The sequence below is a fragment of the Cupressus sempervirens genome, chromosome 11, assembly GCF_028749045.1.
Source record: "Cupressus sempervirens isolate cs-2001-9-10 chromosome 11, ASM2874904v1, whole genome shotgun sequence".
Taxonomy (NCBI): Eukaryota; Viridiplantae; Streptophyta; class Pinopsida; order Cupressales; family Cupressaceae; genus Cupressus; species Cupressus sempervirens.
In genome coordinates, this window is record NC_143128.1 from 852,194,171 (window position 1) to 852,212,859 (window position 18,689).

Below are 18,689 nucleotides of genomic sequence, written 5' to 3' on the forward strand. Positions count from 1 at the left end.
AGCAAAGGAGCAACTATCTCAATCATTTAAAAGAAGAAATTATCTTGTAGTATAAATGAATGACAATTTTTACATTGAAGAAATAATTGAAGATATCTATCTAGAAAGAAATTTGAATGAAGCTAATGAGGAAATCAAAGACTTATTGGAAAATAATTGAAATCTTTAAGAACATAGAAAGCTAGAAAGAGAACAAGAAATTCAGTTAGTAAGACTATGTAAAGTCATGGTAGAAAAGGTGAAAGCCAAGGAAGAGATAGACAGAAAGAAAAATAAAATTTAGAATCTATTCTTTTAGTAGGAACACTTCATTGATAAACTTAGTAATGTAAATGAATGAATCATGAATCTAAGATCAAAGAATGAAAGATTATAGAATAATTTAAATACCAAAAAGAAAATCAATGAAATAATGTTGAAATCCCAAGTAAACATGAATTAGTTGAATAAGAAAAGTCAATATAGACACAAAGGAAAAGCTGGAATAGGATACATAGAAGGAGGTGAATCATCCAAACAAGGAGCTCAAAAGAATCAAAGGTCTACTTGCAATCATTGTGGTAAGTTAGGTCATACATCAAACAAATCTTGGAGTAATGGTAAAGCAAAATTCAATGGAAAGTGTTGCAAATGTAACAAGCATGGTCATAGAGCAAGTGAATGGAATGAGAAACCTAAGTTTGAAGGTAAATATCACAAATGTAATAAACAAGGACTCAAATATTTTGAATGCAAAATCAAGATATTGAATCCAATAGAGAAAATTGTGAAATCTATGTTTGGATGGGACTACAATACATGGTGTAGATGCCACTACTATGGAGAATTTGGGAATATTAGAGAAAATTGTGTGAAACATCACATGAGGAAAAGAGACATTGCTAGAAGATTTTTTATTTGTACAAAACTTGGACACCTTGCCAAGAACTATATGAATACTAGAAGAGTTGATGATGAGATGAAAGCTAGAGATGACAATATTACAAAGTAGATGAGGAAAACAATGGATTCTAAAATCTTCTAAGAATACAAGTTTGAGTCATGAAGCAGATGTCACTCAAGTGTTGGTCAACTCAAACATCTCAACTTGAATTTCCATAGGAATAACTAGAACTGAGACTCTAAAGTAGGCATCTCGCATTAGTTCCAGCCAGTAAGAGAAAGAGATCCACATCAGTAATTAAGATGCAAAGGGATCACCAAGTGTTTGCAAAAATTTAAGACCTTACCAAGCTAGGTCAAGTTGCAAGACCTAGCCAAGCAAGGTTAGGATATAATGAAACATTGTGTGGACACCAAGCTATGAATGAATTTATCAAGAATAAGGTTAAATTGAGAGGAATCTATTAAAAGCAAGGAGATCTATCACATTTATAAAGTTAAATCTATTAAGAAGAAGGAAATAAAATTCATTTTTCACCATGAATTTTTGAAGAGCTATTTGCAAAGAGTGATTTCTATGCTTCCAAGCAATCTGTACATTTTTTGTTGAAGATTTATATGTTTTCATAAACCCTATAAAGCATGGCATCTTCAAGAAAAAAAACTTGGAAAGGATCTAAGATGGTTTGTGGAATTGAATGGGAGGCACCTAACTTGAAGTTGAGTCCATAAATTATAAAAGTGCTTGACCCAACTGGAGCTCAATCAAAGATTCCACCCAAGGTATTACTTGTTAATGATATATGTTCACATTTTTCTTGTTCAATTCAAGAACTTGGAACCCTAGATATGGATGAACCTTTGAGGAAGTTATGTGTGAATGGCGTGTTGAAACCTGAGCATTAGCATTTAGAGGTCAAGGGTTTAACACAAATTTTGCATATGCCCTAAGATTTTCAAATAAAATGGATCAAGTTTATTCTCATCCATGTAGACAATGGATAGTTATGGTTGGAGCATCCTATTCAATCTCAAAGAAAATGATTCATAGAATAATAGGGCTCACAATGTTAAACAAAGCTAATACTACCAAAACCCTAAGTTAGGTAGAACTAGAAAGCAAGAATCTTATCGAGTGGGATGGAAGAGGAATGAAGATTACCAAGTAACAGATGTGGAGCTACAATTTGGAATTTATGTGATCATGCAAAGATAGCAGTTGATCTGGCTCTCAAGGTAGTGATGAACAATATGTCCTTCAACCTTGCCAAACTGATGTTGAATCAATTCAACAAGAACATGGAGAGCATCAAGACTTCAAATAATAATTCATGTAAGTTTGGTTCACTCTTGACTTGTTTATTCTTCTATGTGAAAATTTTTTTCCATTCCAAAGGTTTAGTTGTATGGAGAATAGATGTACCAGTGTCATATCAGATTAATGAATATACAACAAAGATGGATGAGAACTTTGTCAGTATCATTGACGAAAGGCCACACCACCTATACCAACTCACAACCAAAATCACAATAATATGGAGACAAAGAGAAGATAAAATTCTTCATAACACATCCATTAATACTTGAAATTCATTACAATATTCTCCAAATGAGAAAACTCCAACTTATTATAATAAGAGAGTTTTCAAAAAGAAAGCTTCCAAACCAAGAACTTCCACCATGAGAAATTCCACAAAGAAAATCTTACACATAAAGATCCTCACCACCAAATCTTTTATACAAAAAGCTATCACACCTGGAGATCTTCTCTACAAGAGCTTACACTTGAAGAGCTTATACTTGAAATGATTATACTTGAAGAGATTAATTACAAATGATCATAAGCCTTTCTTAAATAGGTATCTACCATCAAAGATGTTACAAAACATGACCAATGTGGGATAAAAGATAAATATAGCTACCTTAAAATAATTATTAAATTCCCACCAAAGACAACTAAGCACCACCATGTGGACCAATTAGAAAATTATATTTCCTTTGTGGATCACAATAAATATTAAATGCATGATTTAAGGAACTTTCCACAAACTTCTAAGATACCACCTACACACCTCGATAAATGAAATGACAACCATTTTTCTTATTTTTATATTTATGCCACTTATGCACCTTGAAAATAGAAATTCCTCTTTTCTCACTATTTCCCCCTTTTTTATTTTATTATTATTTTTCTTTATATTTTTGTCACTTTCTCTCTCTTCTAGTGTTTTATTTTTATTTTAATTTTATATATATATATATATATAATTTTGATCACACCCCTTTTTTGTGATACAAGATGCTCATACATGGTAGGAAAAGTTTTGTAAAAATGAATTCCCAAATTAGGTAGCCATTGCTATTTTTTTCCCCTCTTCTTCCAACACATAGCTAGAACAAGTATTCACTATCGATATATTTCCTTCTTTCTTATTTTCCAACACCTAGTTGGAACAATTGTCTACTGCTAAAAATACACCTCCGCAATTAAATTCATCCAAATATAACTCTCATCCTCCTCCAATATTGTAGGATCTAATGCATATGTATTAAACTCAACAAAGCCATACCAATCTTCCTTTGCATACCACACATCAATAACAAGAGTAGCATGTAAACCACCATCATTGTCTTTCAAATCCATTTCAAATTTAGCATCCCATAATTAATAGAAGTTTACCTCTTCCATGCAATCATATTTGTTTGTTTTTTTCATATCTTCAATAAGGCATATAATCACTTTACTTGTTCAACCTACAACTAAGGCATTATACTCTTCCTTTATTGCTACAATATTCAAATCATCTTGATCTACTTTGAGCTCACAAATTTTTTCATCTTCACGTTCTTTCTCTTCTTTAGCTATAGGTTCAAAAATGTTTTCCTCTTCGTCCTCTTGCTCTTATTTTGTATCACATGTGTGATAGTCCACTAGATCTTCTTTCTTTTCCACATCCAAAGAATTCTCAACATCTCTTTTTTGGTGACTCTCTCTTCTCTTCCCCAAATCTACTTCTAATTATTGAAAATATAAGAGGATTTTCTGAGAGTGGAGGGGTGAATTGGTTATTACAAAAATAAATCCCATATCTCTTAGATGTTAGTGTATAAATTTACTTTGAAAACTAAACTCTATTGTTGCTCGGTAAACACATTAAAAATGTTGTAACATGGTAGATACAAAGATTTCTCAACAAACACTTAACATGTAAATCTTAAGATGTTATCTATGATTAGTCATTACTTTAACTTATTTTCAAACACACAAAATAAATTTCATGAACACATTTGACACCAAGATAATGTGGAAACACAATTTAGTAAAAACTACCAATTGTAACTAGTTACTATTTTTCACTCTTTTGAAGTGAGCCCTATTAGGAGCCAACCCTATTAAAGGTTATAAAACACATTTTTAGGTGTGACCCTATTAGAGGATTTAATCTCCTTGTTAGGAGTGGACTTGTTAGAGGTCTTTAGAAAATTTAATAGAAATGGCACCTTGTTAGAGGATTTACAAATAATTGTTAAGCCAACTCTATTAAGAGATTTAGATCACTGCTACAATGGTCAAAGATAAACAATGACATGACCTAATTCTTGATGCAACTAAATTAGTGATTATAGATCTCAATTCTAGCTTGCATACTTGATCCTTCCTAATCAAATATCTCTTTTTAGCTTCTTAAAGATAGTCTACTTATCCTTCTTGATTCACTTCCTCTTAGCATCATTAAATCTTCAATTATCTTCCATGCACTCACACACTTCTAATCCTTGTTAGGATAAAACCATAGATAGAAATAAAAAGCTACATGCAAATATAACCAATAACAAAAAATAACAAATCACACAGAAATGAACACAAGACACCAAGATTTAACGTGGTTCACGCAATCCCTGGGCTACATCCACAAAACAATAAGTCCAATCTTATTACAATCCATTGATTACAACTTGATTACAATCTGTAATCCCTTACAGCTCAATATTGCCACAAGAACCAATTTTGCATCACACTATCAAAATAATCCCTAACCCTGAGCCCTTTTATACAAGTATTAAACCACTTTAGGGTTATAACATGTTGGCCATAAATTAGCCATAACTTTAGTGGTGAATCTATGAATAGTGCCAAATTTTTCTTTTTTGGGGCGATGCCCCAAACCCCACAAAATTATGGAATATGTACAGTACTTTCCTGATCAGTCACCACAATCTAACAATCCTCAACTTGACCTTATATTTATATCTTTCATATTTTCAAGTCATATAGAATACAACTTAGAATAATTAATATTCATATTCTCAATCAGCTAGACCCAACATATAAATCAATTGAACTCAAACTACCAGAACAAGAAAATCCTTCATTAGCCAACCCTACTTATTAGACACTAACTCAAAAATTATCTTCCTATGTTAACCAAGTGAACTTAGTCAACACTGCATATTCATAAAGTTCATTTGGTAACCAAGTGAGCTTGGTTAACATTGGTTCCATCATACATTTCCTTCATTAAGTGAGTGAGCTTAGTCAACACTCATCTTCTGTAATCTTCTCTTTGGCACCCGAGTGAACTTGGTAGATACTATCTTTTGAACTAGACAAACTCTAGAATATTCAATAGACATAAAAAACTATCTTCAATGCACAAGTGAGCTTAGTATACACCGAATGGTTATCGTATGGCATTTTTTGTAATGTCAAAGACAATACACAATTAATCATTTACTTTAACACTAATTCATTTACTTGCTTCCACAAATCAAAGAATGCAATTCACAATGCCTCTTGATTTCTTGCCCTAATTTTCTCAAGTCTAGGAATCCTTATAGTCTATCTAATAGAAAAAGTCAACTTCTTCTCTCTCTCTTCTCAATGCTCAAGTCTTCATAAGACATACTTCATGCAACACAAGTACCTTGTGTAAACTACCTCATAGTCAGCGATCTGCCAACATAATCAAGAACTTTTTCTTGATAAACTTCACCCAACACAAGGTCCTGGTGCAAACTACCTCACATTCGATGATCTACCCACACACTTAGGAACTCCCACTCTAATACCATTTGATGAGAGGACACACCACCCTTACAATCTCACAACCAAAATCACAAAAATATAGAGACAAAGAAGATAAAATGCTTCATAAAGAATCTATTAATACTTCAAATTAATTACAATATTCTCCAAATGAGAGAACTCCAACTTATTACAATATGAGAGCTTCCAAAGCAATAGCTTCCACCAAGAGAACTTCCAACAAGAAGATGTTACACATAAAGATCATCACCTCCAAAGCTTTTAGAAAAGAAGAGATCACACCTTGAGAGCTTCACTACAAGAGCTTACACTTAAAGAGCTTAGTCTTACATGATACTATAATGAACGCATTGATGTGGGTTAGCATATTATACTTATGGATTGTGGAATTCTACATTTGCAATGCAAATAAGAAATCCATATTTTGTTCTCACATTTTATGTTGTTTCTTTGTTTTTGTTATGTGTTTATGGTATTAAGTAGAGCACCCTTCATCAAGATCTTGTTAAATTAAATACATCACAAAGCATGTTTTTATTATACTTGAAAATCCTTGCAACATCAATGAGAAGATATCATAGATATGACTTCTTCCAAAATAAGTTTAAAAATGCTTCAACAACATCAACAAGATGATATCATAGATATGAATTCTTCCAAAAGAAGTTTAAAAATCATTTAGCATAAGAAAACTCTGAAATAAGAGCTTCCACAAGAAGAGTATTCACAGCAAGAGCATCACCAAGAGCTTTCACTAAGAGAACTTTCACCTCCAACCTTTCTTACAAGAGATTACACCATGAGAGCTACACCTCTTTTGTGATGCAAGATGTTCCTGCATAAAAAACACATGATAGGAATTTTTTTGTGAAAATGAATTCACAAAATGAACTAGCCATTATTGATATTTTTTTCCTCTTCTTCCAACACCTAGCTAGAAAAAGTATTCATTGCTGATATATTCCTTCTTCCCTCTTTTCCAAAACCTAGTTGGAACATGTGTCTACTACTGAAAATACTCCTGCACAATTAACTTCATCCAAGTATGAATCTCATCCTCCTCCAATCTTGTAGGATCTAATGCATCTATAATAAACTCAACAACACCATACCAATCTTACTTTGCATACCACACATCAATAATAAGAGTATCATGTAAATCATCATCATTTTGTTTCAAATCCATCATAAATTTAGCATCCCATAATTCATATAAGTTTACTTCTTCCACACCATTACATTTCTTTGTTTTTTCCATGTCTTCAACAAGGCATGTAACCACTTCACTTGTTTGACCTCCAACCAAGGCATTATACTCTTCCTCTATTGTTGCAATCTTCAAATCATCTTGATCTACTTTAGGCCCGTGAATCCTACATGCCCTTCCTCTTCTTCAACTTTAGGTTCACAAATTTTTTCCTCTTCATACTCTCTCTTCTTTTGTATCACATGTGTGATAGTCTACTATATCTTCTTCTTTTCTGCATCCAAAAAATTGTCAAATCTATTTTCTACTAATGCTCTCTTCTCTTCTACAACTCTACTTCTAATTCATTCACTTTTTCTATAAATCAAATAGTGCAACTTGCAATGCCTCTTGATTTCTTCTCAAGTCTAGGAATCCTCATAATCCATCCAATCACAAAAGTCATCTTCTTCTTAGCATCATGCTTCAATAATGGAAAACTATTTTGATTCATTTAAGGAAAATATGAATAAAAGATAAAAAATTCCTAAAAGCCTTGAAGAAGATTACAAGGATGATGTTTGTTTCATGGTAGACTATGATAGAGTTTACATTCAAATAGTCAAACGTAGATTGGTGTAGGTTTAGGTTAACATTGATGACACCAAGGATATCATTGAGGAACTATTGAATGAACCTTTGGATCCCAAGGCCACATATTTTGGTACTTATGATGAAGCCAAGGAAAGATTAGAACTTGAAATCAAGCTTCCTCATGAAATTATCAAAGGAAAGAAGAGGATAGCCAAGTTGAGGAAAGAAAGTTCTAATTTCCTATTTACTGATGGAAAAATAGATGATGTGGAAGAAGATGAAGTAGAGGGTGTAATAGAAGAAAAAAAGTTTGAAGAAAAAAAGCCAGTTAGGAAGAAAGGTAAGGTTATCATAACTTGACCTACTAAGTCATCTATGATAGTATTTACTAAAAGAGTGTCAAGGTCTAGAAATAAATTGAAGTTAGGTGAGGAGGATGTAGAGGAAATTATTTTCAAAAGGCCTCCACCTAAATTCAATGAAAAGTTAAATGAAATAGAAAGAGGAGCTCAAATGGAAAACTTTAAAGCACTCAGATATGAAACTAGGATTGTAGATGAGAAAAGGCAAGTTGAAGACATGATGATGTCAAAATAAGGTAAATGGAAATAATCTCCTAATCAAACTAGAAAAAAATTGCAAATGAGCTTATGCAAACAATAAAGCCAAGATGGGAAAATGCTAAGAAAATTGCAAAAGACATATATGAACAAACTCTGAGGCAACTCATGCCAAGTCTTAGTAACAAAGATGTGAAATATTCCATGAAGAAAAATGAGGAGAACCTTACTTTTAAATTCAATACATGTCTTCTACTAATGAAAGACATAGAATCCATAGTGAAGACATCTATTACCACATGGAAGAAAATTTACAAACTTCATCACCTAAGTGACATTTTTGTTCATAGTAGTGATAAGGAAGATGATGACATTGATGATGAAGAAGATGTAGAAACTAAAGATGATGAAAATTTAGATGATGAGGAAGAAAAAGAAGCTACCAAGGAGAATATCCTTAAGATTCAAAGTATTGAGGAAACTGACCTAGAGAAGATAACAGTATTAATAATGGCCTCATTTCCTCATTCTCTGAGCAAAGTCTTAATGCCATCAAGCTTAGAGAAAGATTCTACCAAGTTTGTTGAGATAACCACTATAGCACCTAGCACCCAACCAATCTTTGCACCTATTTATCTGAGTACCATATTGGCTAAAGTGATCAGCAATTCATCTATCAAGCAACTAGTGTCTCCACCATCATTAGATTTGGCTACACAAACACAAGGTATTTCTACTATCAATGAAATATCTACTTTTTTTTCTATCCCCTCTATTTCTACTATTGATATAATTCCTAGTGTATTTATAGCATGTACAAGGATAGTTGAGATCAAGTCTCAATCAAGTACTAAAGTTTCAAGTAAGGATAAAGGAAAAGAAGAAGAAATTGATCTAGATGAGGATATAGTTATCCCAAATTGGGATATCTTTTCTCTGAATCCTATTCAAATGAACAACAAAGGTGAATTATTGCAAAAGAGAGCTAAGTAGCAGAAGCTTAGAGAAGAGAAGAGTAGAGAAAACCAAGTGCTTGAAGATGTGAAGAACATACTTTTAGATGCACTAAATATTGAGGTTGATAATACTCAACCTATTTTGGTTTAGTTAGAAAAATTTGTCTAGAAATTCAATGAAGATATAAATGGACAAGAAATGTTGCTATAGAGAGAAGAGAAGAAATTTGAGAACAAAGTATTGGAGAAGATAGTGTAGAAAATTGTAATAAATCAAGTAGAATTGTCTACTATTCTCAGCTCATTGGAAATGTCTACAAATAATATTAATTCATAATTCAATAAGTTGTGTGATACATCTATTTTAACTCAAGAAATCAAAGATAAATCATCTAAGATAGATGAATAATTGAAGGAAAGTGCACAATATTTGTCACTTAATGCAAGCTCTAGTTTTGGTCACAATTCAAAGATAAGATATCTAACAAATTTGCAATTTAAAAATTGCTAAGGGAAAAAGCTAGGATAAGGGTCACACTTGTAGAAATTGAAGGCATGATTCTCCCAAACATGGATGCATTGTAGAAACACATTGCACATTCCAAGACTCTTGTCCATGACAATAACTTCTCCATAGCTAATCACATGATGAAGTTATCAGAAGTACATATTGCATTTCATGCAACTAAGGTGTTATAGGAAAATTGGGACGAGGTAATGGCACTCAATTTAAAGGTACATTTTAACTTCTTGTCACATTTTGGCATCAAATTTTAGTATACACCTTTGGCATTTATGTCAAAATGGGGAGAAATGATATATATAAAAGGGGAGAAGTATGTATACGTATTGAAGAAAAGTTTAATATATGTATATATGTGATATATGTATGGGGGAGTAATATAATTTTATACATATATATGTACAAATAATCATAAAACATATTTTACAAAAGGAATTTTGAAATTTTCAAAAATAGAGTATGTTATCGAGTTGAAGACAAATGATGGAGATAAAAGAAATGTTTTGACCTAAAAATTATGAGTATTTAGATTTGGATTGATAAGTGTTTTTGTCACTAATGCCCAAGGGGATGATTTTTGACATTGAGGTAAAGTTTTTTTATTAGTGACTCACACTTATTCAAATGGTTAGTACCTATCAAGCTTTTCTTGTAGTTTACAATATTAATCAAGCAATCTAATAACTATTGAGTTCTATAGTTGCTACCAAGTTTTAGAATCTATATTCAATTTATGCCAAGGAATATATACCAAGTTCATCGATGATAGTACAAACCAAGCTTCATAGTATTAACCAAGTTTCATAGTGTCAACCATGCTCTCCAATGTCTATAGAGTTTAGAGTGTTAGTGATGTGAATCTAATGTTGACTAAGCCAAGGAGTGTTAACCAGGTGATTCAATCTATATGAAATTTTTTGTAGTGTTCACTGAGTCACAAGTGTTGACCAAGTTCAGACTACTTGGAAGTGATTAGTATGAATTGAGCTTCTACATCTATTGAGATTATGATAATGATAAGTGTTGACAATGGTTACTGAGTATTAGAACCTCATCAAGTTTGTCTTAAGAACTCGAGTGTCAATAGTTGAGCCAACTCTACGGATTGTGGTAAAACTTTTATTATATCCAACTTTGTTAAACTATATTTTAGATTAATATACATGTAATGTATTGAATCACATCCAAAGAATGAAAAATGAGAAGTAAGAATATAAAGAGAAGAAGTGTGAATTAAGAAGGCTACAAGCAGTAGAAGGGATGAAAAAAATTTATCTAACACAACAAGGTGATCCTTACATTTCAAAGGAATCTCAAATAGAAAATCTAAGTTGTAGATTAGGGATCAGCCACTAGTTCATCCTAATAGTTGTATCTACTAAATCCTTTTATAGGGTAGAATTAATAGTCTTTTGCAAATCTCTTTACCGAGTGAATACTTCATTGTATGTTTTGTAAATCCTTTCACAAGGTGGACCTAAAAGTCCTCATTGCTCCCAAAATTGAAGATCATTAGAAGTGATCAATTATAAGCCTTAACTGGCCAACTTTATACTACAGTACTAAAGCTTGTGGGTATTGTTAGAAAGGTTAATCTTTCCTTGGATATATTTTAATTGGGATATTCCAAGGGTCCCTACATGTAGTTTGTCCACTTGTACACATGTGGAGGACATGTCATTGTTTGTCCTTTATTCCACATGTGAGGACAACTCTTGTTTATTTCTTTATTTAGTTTATCCTCCTTAAGAGGATTGTGACACTTTGCACACACCTATTATGAATGTGGCATTCATAGAAATGGGAGTTACAAATGCAACTCCTCTCTCATCTCTATATAAGAGATGCTCCTTCTTCTTTCTTCACAACTACAACACCACTCTAAGCACTTGATGTTATTGTATTGAGCTACTTTTTCTCCAACACTCTCTCTCTCTCTTCTCTAGGCATTTGCCTTCATTCATAATAACTCACAAGGGGTTTTCTTTTCTTTCCCCTTATAAATCCTTGTCTCCATTGTTGAACCATCTTGGTGTATGCTCTTGGAGATGCTTATCTTATGGTAACATTGTTTCACACTTAACTTACTTGGATTGTTTCTCGTTCCTTGCTCAACATTATCATTTCTTACATGGTATCAGAGCTTGGTTATCTAATCCTTGTTTTAAGTTTTGTGGTGAAGGTTGCCATTCATTGGAGCACACCTTATTTGGAGATGTTATTGAGAGAAGAAGTTTGTGTTGTGATTTTAGCTCTTTTTAACTAATCTTGTACATGCAAGTTTCATATTTTTTTACTAACCCTCTTTGGAAGGCTTGCCGCCAAAGGGTTTTCTTAGTAAATTTCAATTTTTTTTTGGTTTGTTTTGGACGGCATGCCGCCAAAACAAAAAATATTACATTAGTAAAGCTTTTTATAAAAACACAATAGTAAAGCTTTCTAACTCTTTACTTTTTCTTACTTCATTTATAAAAAAAAATAATATAAAAAAATTTTTCTTTAAAAAAATAAATATTTCACTATATTGTGTTTTTATAAAAATAGTGCAAAGCTTCTTTTTATATATATAAAAAAAAATATATATAATTTTTTGAATTTGGTTGGGCGGCCGCGCCACCCGCGCGCCACCCCCGCGCCGCCGCGCGCAACCACCGCCGACGGCACTGACCCCGCGCCACCGCGCGCAAATTTTCTCTCACAAAGCCCACACCGCCGCGCACAAACACCGCCGCTAGTACAGATCTTGCGCTGCCACGCACAACCACCGTGCGACACCCTACCATCGTTGTGAACCGGTTGCACGGCTGCGAACCGGTTGTGCTGCTGTGAACCGCCGCCCTCTGCACCTCTGCAACTCTAAAGAAACTCTGCACGCAATAAACCCTAACCACTGCTTCCGCCGCCCCCATAACTCTGCCCGCAAACCTTTTCGCTGCCCGCATCCCGGACACACGGCAATCGCCGCCTGCAGTGCCCGCATCCTCATCTGCACAACATTTTTTAAAAAAAAATTTTAACCACCGACCACGGCCACTCCTTTGGCCACGCAGCAGCCACCGACGAGCTCCGCTCCCCTTTTAAATTTTTTTAAAAATTTTCCCCCTCTTTGCTAATTTTCCACCTTTTATGTTTTTCAATTTTTTTTTAACTCAAACTAATAAAACCTGTTTTATATTAATATTTTTATACATCAATTTTTTAATTTTCTCTAACACAAATAGTTAAAATTAAAATAAAAAATATTCTTAATCTTATAAATAAACAAAAAAAAAACCATTTTTTTTCAATTAATAAAATTAAAATTTTTTTCTCTCATTTAACACCATTTTTTTTTCCACTTAATCTGATTTTCAAATTAAGGGAATTTTTTTTCAAAAAAAAAAAAAAAGTGAAGAATTTTTTTTCCTTAATCATGTCAACATTAATTCCAGAAATCAAACTTAATTATTCTAATTATCATTCTTGGAAAACTCATATCTGATTTATTTTTCGTTTTGAACATCTCTTCGAAATAGCCACTGACCCTTCTCTTGAGCCCGGTTCAGCGGCTACTCAAGACGAGAAAGATACTTGGAATGCTAAAAATGAAGAAGCTTTAGGGTTAATTGGTATTTCTATTATTCTAGATTTATATGTCTTAATTGCTCACTGTTCTAAAGCTCATGATGCATGGTCCATCTTGAAAACCAAGTATGACAGTGGCGATGAATACCGCAAAATACAATTGCAAGATCAACTCAAAGATCTCAGGTATGCAGATTTTAAGGGTATGGATGAATTCCTCTTAAAATTTGATTCTCTTAAAAGTCAAATTATGGCTTTAGGTGTTCAATTAGAGGACATTCATTTAATCCATCTTATTCTTAAAAAATGTCTTCCTAGACAATTTCAACAGTTTATAACTAATATTCATGCACAGCTTGCTATTCCTACTTTAACTTCTCAGTTAACTTATGTTATTTTTCAAACTTTATTAAGACAGGAAGAAGCTAAGCTAATTCAGTTTGGTACTCTCAAATCAACTGAACATGCATTTGTGTCTAGAAATTCAACTAATAATTTTCGTTCCAATAATAATAATTATAAACAATCTAATTCTAATTCACATAACACCAACAATAAATTTAATCCCAAATATAATAATAATACCAATCATCCTAATAATACTCGTAATACTAATAATCAAAGGAACCATTCCAATTCCAAACCTCATTGTTCTTATTGTGGCAAAGATGGTCACCTTGTCAATAACTGTTTTAAAAAACAAAATGATAAAAAACCTATGAATCATAGTAGCAATCATCAAACCTCAAACCATAAAAAATGTAATTCGACTAGTTCTAATCCTCGTCATGCTTTTACTTGTAGCTTTAATCTTTGTAGACCTTTAGAATGGATTGTTGATAGTGGTGCATCACAACATGTCACTTCTCATAAAGAAATTTTTGATTCTTTACAACCTGATATTGCTAACATTCCTATTCAGTTAGCTAATAATCAGACTTGTAAAGTTGAAGGACTAGGTGATGCTACTATTCCTAATGGTAAATTGTATGATGTTTTATATGTACCTGACTTGAAAACTAATCTACTTTCTGTTTCATAGCTATGTCAGAACTATAAAGTTGAATTCTACAAAGATACATGTTATATTATAGATCCTCAAACTCTCAAAGTGATTGCTCATGCTAAAATGGATAATGACAATTTTTTTACATTCCATGAATTTGCTAGTTCACGATATTCTTTACATACTTCTATTGATTTCAATATATGGCATGAAAGACTTGGTCATTTAAATTCTGATTATATTACTTTCATGCAAAAGCATAATATGGTTGATGGCTTGCCTAACATTATTCCTTCCAAGATTACCTGTACAGGTTGTATGAGTGATAAGATGCATAGGGAGCCCTTTCCAAGTGGAAAATCATGGCGAGCAACTCATAAGTTGCATCTTGTCCATAGTGATCTTTTGGGCCCCATGGAGAATACCTCCATCCAAGGTTCTCGGTGTAGACACCTAAAAATCTTTAGAAAATAAAGTATTTTTATTTTCTGAAAAAGTCCTGATGACATCATCATTTATTAATTAATTAATTATTTAATTAATTAATTAATTTTCATGCCATTAAATCCCTTTATCTTAATTAAAAATATTTAATTAAGGAATCCCTCCCAAAAATGTTTAAATCTTATTTAAACATTATTTCCTTATTTATTAATTATTTAATTAATAAATTGACCAAAAATCCTAAAATAAATAAAAAAATTATTTTTTTTCCAAAAGTTGGCCAATTTCCTTGTGACCAATAACCTCTTCCAAAATCTTCTAATCCTTCTTTAATTTTGATTAAAGGCTAATCCCATCATTTCCTACCCCTAATCCCAACTCAAAATATTTAATTAAAGTTAAATATTAATCCTCATGTTTATTAAAAAAGTTTTAATAAATATCTCCTCAACCCAAACCCTTGAAATAAATAAAACTTTATTTATTTCCTAAAAATCTAATTTATCCTCATCCTAAGAAGTTCTAGACTCTTCTAGAAAGTCTTTATCCTCATCCTAGGAAATTCTAGACTATTCTAGAAAATCTTTATCCTCATCCAAAGTCTAGACTCTTCTAGAAGATGTCTTTAAACCTAATCCTAATCCCTTCCTAACCTTGTCACATTCCCTAAACATGGGTTAAGACTTACTAACCCAAGCCAAAGTTAACAAATATCTCCTCCTTCACCCACCCTCATTAAATGCCATCCACTTGCCTATCCCTAAGCTAATCCTAAACCATCCTAATCCATCCTCTAATCATTTGCACAAGCCTAAGAAAGCTTAAAACCTTCCTAATCAAGTCCAAGTCGAATTTGCTCTCATCACCCTCAAAATATCTCAACCATAAAACTTTATGAAGTCCACTAGGTCATAAATGACTCTTACAAGCCCTTTTATTGCTCTTACAAGTCATTATGAGGGTCTTTATGAAGATTTTATCCCTTGAGCCTCCTTTGTTGACTCATCCTTCCCATTTCCTCCATCCTCTCACCATGTGACATGTGTCACTCCTTGATTGGCTATAAGGAAGCACAATCCATGTGCTCTCTTCTCATGCAATCTGAGCCCTCCATGAGCTTTTTCCCATCCTTGCATCTTAGCCCTCAATCCCTCAAGCCTCTTGCCTATAAATTGGATCCTTCCCCTTTGCAAAATAACACAATCCATGAAGTAAAGTCATAATGCCATTTTGAGAAGCCATTTTACATCAAAGCCATACACTCACACCCAAATTCCAACTCCATTTGAAGCCCTTTTTGAAGCATAAAAGCTTGAGCATACATCCTATCTATTTAGACAAAGCCACTCAACAAGAGAGCTTCTTATTGAGAGAGTCCATTGATGGCTCATATTCTCAATTGAGAGCTCATCTTAATCTATCTTGAAGTTTATGAATTTTGTTTAGTTTGTAGAAGCTTTATTTAAATTTGGTTTCTATTAGCATACTAACATTGCTCATATACATTTTGGCATGCCCGGTGGGACCCCGCATGGGTCATCTTCATTAGCTTTTCTAGTCAAGTTTTGTATGTTATTTGCTAATTTTGGCTAACTTTGCTTGTTTTTGTGATTGGTAGGATTGTATAAATTGGTTTTGTAGGTCCACATGAGCATGAAGAAGACAAAGGAACTCATAGTATATCTCATAGTGTTTGCAGATTTTTCAAGCTTATAGGTGGACAAAGAACTTGAAATTCTTCTTCCTCTTCTTGTCTATATTCTTCTTATTCCATCTACTTCTTCTTCTTCTTCTTGTGGGAGATCTTGGCCATTTTTTTTAAGGAAGCAAAATCATACACACTTCTTTTTAGTGCTTAAAATGAACCCCCAAATCATACTTAAATTCATTGAAAAATTAAAAATTTGCAAAAAAGAAAAAATCTTTTAACAAGTGAAACTAAACCAATCTAATCATTTGCATCCTTGCAACATCAAGGTTTTAGATACATTCATGCAAAATTAGGAACACTTCATTTTTGGGAATTTAAAAAGAACTTCAAGTTTCCATTTCAAAAGGTTCAAAATCAACACTAAGTGCACACTAAAGTTCTTTTAAAAAAATCTCATGAAAACTAAGAGTCCTAAATGGTTGCCAAAAATTGTCCTAAAAGCTTTGTTATTTGTTCCAAACAAATGTCTTATTGCAAAATTTTGAATGTTTCTTAGGATTTTCATGCATCAAAATAATCTAGGAATATCATTTTTGGGCTTAAAATATGCAAACTAGAACACAAAATCTTGAATGAAAACCAAAGTCCAAAGAGTCATTTTCACTTTTGAGTCCAAAACAATCTTGAATGATCTAAGGTTAAAACAAAGAACTTCAAAGTTCTTAAAACAACACACAAAATCTCAATCTTGAATGCTCAAAAGAAAACACTTGAATGTTTAACCACTTTTCTTTGAATGCATGTTGCTAAAATCACTCTTGAATGCCATGGATTAAAATCAAATTTTTCTTGAATGCATGGTTAAAACAACAAATCCAATCTTGAATTCTAAGGATCAATTAACTATTGCAATATCAAACACTTCATTTGGAGCTTCTAAAAATTGAACAAAACAAATCTCTTTTCCACATGCAATCTAGGTAAAGTTTGATTTTTGGACATTTAAGAAACCTTGTTAAGTTAAAATACAAATTTACAAAAATCAATTTGAGTAGTTCCTTGGACTCACCTCTTTTCTAATCACCCATTAAATATTAACCATTGGTTGCAATCTCAGCGCCATTTATGGGGATGGGTCTACTTGAAAAAGGTGTTAAATGTTCCACAATCTAACTCACTCACTTGATCTTTGAATTTTTGCTTTAACTTTATCAAAATTCTTAAATGATCAAAACTCTAGATTAAATCGATCACACTTCAAGTTTGGGCACTAAAATTGAACAACAACTGACGTGGAGAGCCTCCGGGCGCGTGCTTGAAATTGAATCTCACACACTTTTGTTTTGGGCTTAAAACAAACTCACACTCAATCTTGAATGCCTTAAAAAAAATTAATCGATACTTGACATGGAGGGCCTCTGGGCGCGCGAGTTTGCTTTTGTTGACCCTAACTCTTCTTATTGTTTGCATTCTTTGATCGATTTACTTTTGTTGGCGCTTCAAGTTGGAATAAACATTGTATCTTAAACATGAGTGCTTGCAAAGTCTAGATCAGAAAACTTAAGCGTCAGTTGGTAAAAGAACAAGCGTGTTTTTTAGCCCAAGGTCATCCAAGTCTTCTCTCCCCTTGTCGTCTTTTGAGGCCATCTTGGGTGCATAAGATTAGGATCCAAAACCTTGTTTCTTTTTAGGAGGCCTGCTTGGGGATTTCATCACCCCTTGGACGACCTCAACTCCAGCGTTCTGGCGGAGTATAAGAATCGGAAGGTGAATCGAAAGACACCTCTCTTGGGATCAAGATTTTGTCACTCGGGCTAAGCCTCAAGGAACTTTATACCCTTGAGAAGTGAAAGAGGAGAAGTGGGTTACCGCTCCTCTTGGCTGTGTGACATCTTTTTGGTCTCATCTACAGATTTGGGCCTCACGTACCTTGGGTATATCGAGGAATCCTTAGCTAAACCAACTGTCAACCTTATAGACCACCATCTAGGATGTTAATGTGTTTGAGGTGACTGATCAAAACATTTGTAGAACATACACACTCCTTGGCGCAAGTATCACTTTCTGAGAATCAAAAACTTCTATCTGGTTGTTTCTATCTATTGCTTAATCTTTTATTTGTTGAATGAATGTTTGCCAAACTTGGTCAATCCTAGCTTAGGGCATACTTAGCGTAGTCACTGCCTATTCCAGAAGTTGAACGAGTTGAAGAAAAACAACCAAGATCTCTCAAATCCAAGCAGATTCAAAAATTGATGTCAGAGCAACCCAAACCC

At 33.1% G+C, this 18,689-nt stretch overlaps 1 pseudogene; it reads right to left on the reverse strand.

Moving 5' to 3' along the window:
- Window positions 1–3,349: 3,349 nt before the first annotated feature.
- The window catches only part of LOC149532215 (ABC transporter F family member 4-like), a 171,523-nt pseudogene continuing 156,183 nt past the window's right edge, over window positions 3,350–18,689 (reverse strand).